At 40.3% G+C, this 3,626-nt stretch overlaps 1 long non-coding RNA gene across 1 annotated transcript; it reads left to right on the top strand.

Moving 5' to 3' along the window:
- The first annotated feature begins 547 nt into the window (after window positions 1–547).
- On the top strand, window positions 548–2,872 carry LOC141317221 (uncharacterized). Its single transcript, XR_012351749.1, has 3 exons — window positions 548–647; window positions 1,674–1,731; window positions 2,714–2,872. It is a non-coding gene; the product is annotated as an uncharacterized lncRNA (long non-coding RNA).
- Window positions 2,873–3,626: the final 754 nt, after the last annotated feature.

Here is a 3,626-nt window from a genome sequence, read left to right as displayed (position 1 = left end):
TTGTAATTTATCAACATTTCATAATAGTATTCCTGTTTTTAAATACAATGCTCACTATCACTTTTAGCTGAATCACTGACACACTTCACCTCAAGCATCTGAAACACTTAACCCCACAGCTACCATTGTGGGGAAATGCTTTATTCAATAATTCATGGTTAGATTAATATACACGGTGTTATATATTGGCAGTTCACCAGCATAAATGGAATGTGGACGGCGTAAAATGAATTGAACCGCCAGTTGTTTATGAAGACGCCTTTAAAATACACGATCACGTGACACGTAATGCAAATTTAGGAGGCGAGACGGCTCGACTACTGACACATCTTACCCCTCTATCTCCCACACACCAATCTCCAACTAAATCGAATGTATGAAGAAATTAAAACAAGCTCAGGCTGAAAGCCAAAGTGCATCCCGCGCTTGAGACCCCGTAATGTCACACACGGACCTGTAGGAGGCGCTCGTCTGTGCAGCGCTCACGTCTCTGCTCCGAATGCTCGCTCTTTCCACAGCACGTTGTCTGTGCGGCCTCGACTTCCTTTTCTGTGCAGATTTCATGGCGAGTGATAGCGGGGAAGAGTTGATTCACCTACCGTGACCACACTGACCCGTACATCAACCTCCAGAGACGCTTTTTTCGGGTGAGTGGGGCGCGTTGCTCTGCTTCTGGATTAGCTTTGACCCAATACTCACAACAGACTCTGGATTGTGTGTGCTGCGAGACTGCCGTGTGTTATTATGACTGTGTACCTCTCATACTTTCTGAGTGTGTGTGTGTTTAATGTTTGGTAGCTCAGTTAGCAACCAGTCTAAGCGCCTTTCTCAATGTGTGCATTCACAGTTAGAGGAGCAACGCAACAAGAGACGAATACAGTTACAAGAGCGATTAAAAACACAAATAAACTTGTATGTTTTGCTCAGGGTGTTTTGTATAGCTTTTAGGGCTTAATTGTATAGTCAGTTGCATTGTGTCTTGCTGCATGTGCTAATTAGCTAGCACAGCGCTAACTGAAGAACTTGCAACGAGCGAGCGACGCGACAAAACTAAAACGCCCCCGTTAAAATCAACAAAATTGCTAGTTTAGTCGGTTTAACCTGACGGTTTGAGTCGTTAAACATTAGCGACGCGGCGATACGACGCTTTGCAGGATTTATAAACATTTCACAGCATTTATGTGCCCTTCTGTAGTTTTTTTTCTTCACTGAACTGCTTCACACAGACTTGTTTAATGTGCAACAAGAGAGAAATAACTCAAAAGAAATTAAACTGAAGTTAACAATCACGAAGTGATCATCCAGAAACGTTTTTTCCTCAACTGAGCGCTCAAAACATACCGGTTGAATGTGTCGTTTCCGAAAACACGTTCGTTTGTTTATTCATTCGTTCGTTTTATACAGCCATTCAGACTTTAAGTATAACATATCAATAAAATTGTCTTAAATAACTGAGTTTAAAACTAGATGAAGCCTCTTTGAGGTGCTACAACATTAATGCTAACAGTTACTCCAGCAATGGGCGGGTTTTCCTCTTTCAAAAGCATCAGCTGATATTATTAGTGTCTGTGTTTGATATTATAAGTGATAACGAGAAAATAATGTTTTGCGCTGTGTTCTTGTTCATAACTAATGCTTGTTTAACGTTAAGGTTTGATTTTCTTCTTCTTTAGCTGCCATTGTAGAGTCCGTGACGTCAGCGGGGTAGTTGATTGGCTTTGACGTCATCAGGTGGGTAGTTTCGTTATTTGACATTTTCCCAGCATTTCTATTTTTATAGTGTCACTCATTTATTGTGGGCGAAGGATGGCCTTTTCTAGAATAAGTAGTATTTTGCACTCAATGAAAAGGTGTTTAGTAAGTCTTTTGGTCTGAAATTTTAACAGTAATTAAACAATCATTTGCTCACCCACATGTCATCCAAGATGTTTGTCTTTTTGTCCTCAGTTGTAAAGAAATGAAAGATTTTGAGAAACATTCCAGGATTTTTCTCCATGTAGTGGACTTCAATGGGGATCAATGGGTTGAGGGTCCAAATTGCAGTTTCAGTGAAGCTTAAAAGAGCTCCACACGATCCCAGGGTCTTATCTAGTGAAACAATTGTTCATCCCCCGCCCCCAAAAAAATTATATGCACTTTTTAAACCACAAATGCTCATCTTACACTAGCTAAACTTCATGCATTACATAATCACGTTGGAAAGGTCAGGCAGAAGTGTTTACAAAGCGAATGTGCAAAGAAAGTGTAAAGTTGCACTTTACAAAACAAGGTAAAAACGATGTTGGACGATTTTGGAGTTGGAGGAGAAAATGAGATGACGTTTTGCTCCTAACCCTACCATTTTATACCGAAGAACTAATCGCGTGTGAACTTTCCAGCGTGATTGCGTAATGCGTGAAGATCGCAGAGCTAGTGCAAGACACACATTTATGGTTCAAAACTGTTTAAATATTTTTTTTTCTTAAAGAAAGTGGCCGATCTTTCCACTAGATAAGACCCTTAATCCTCTGGGATTGTGAAAAACTTTTTGAAACTTCAATTTGGACCTTCAACCTGTTGGCCACTATGGAGAAAAATCCTGGAATGTTTTCCTCAAAATCCTTAATTTCTTTCCGACTGAAGAAAGAAAGACGTGACATCTTCGATGACATGCGAGTGAGTAAATTATCAGGAAGAGAGCTCATCGTTTAACATGTGAAATTGCTCTTTGCAGGTGTTTTTAAGGATTTGGGTGGTTTCCAGACTGAGCTCTGTGCTGTGCCCGCTCTTTCGTCGTGTTGCGGCCGTAGCTGGTCTTTACTGAAGAACTGCCAGTCGATGGCTCTGATGGACAAACACAAAGTGAAGCGGCAGAGACTGGACCGCATCTGTGAAGGTGAGAAGATAAGACTACTGCAACCAGATGAGATGGATAAAAATAGATAAACCAAGTCAAGTAACCCTGTCAACGTGAAATTACATTTGCACCACTTTGCATTTATAATGTGGCATGTGGAAATAGATACTAGAGGGCAAAATTCAGGGTGGGACTTTTTATCTGAAAATTGATTGGGTTGTGGAAAGTGGGCGTTGCAGAGTTATCAGCTAACCACAGACACCTGTTAGTTAAAATGTAAGTCATTACATTTCTGATGAAACCTTCACAGTAAGACCTTTTTGATTTCATGTTGACTTTCAGATGTGCAGACCTGTAAGGCATTGCATTGAAGTTTCACTAATTTGAACTTGCCGCTTTTACATTAATTGTTTGACAAATGTAATGTGTTCTAACACAAATGTGCACTATCACAAAGCAGTGATTCATTATTTTTTTTGTATGTGTGTAAACCTTGAGTGAATCATCTGCCACTGTCAATACTGTACTATGTGAACTAACAAACGCTGAGTGATGGATGGGTGATATGGTTGTTTCTTGAATGTCTGGCATGTTTGTCTGGCAGGTACAGGGGTTGCTAGACAGCTCGCTTTTCTTATCTTTTCTTCTTCCTGTCTGTGTGCGGTGACACGGACAGCTCAAACACTTACACTGCTGTACTTTATTAAATAGTTCGTTATTACTGAATGACCTGAACTCTTGTCTATTTGGCACTTTAATACAATCTAGGGAAAGCTAGTTCTCTTTAGAT

The sequence above is a fragment of the Garra rufa genome, unplaced genomic scaffold (assembly GCF_049309525.1).
Source record: "Garra rufa unplaced genomic scaffold, GarRuf1.0 hap1_unplaced_502, whole genome shotgun sequence".
NCBI lineage: Eukaryota > Metazoa > Chordata > Actinopteri > Cypriniformes > Cyprinidae > Garra > Garra rufa.
This window is presented reverse-complemented; position numbering and strand designations above follow the sequence as displayed.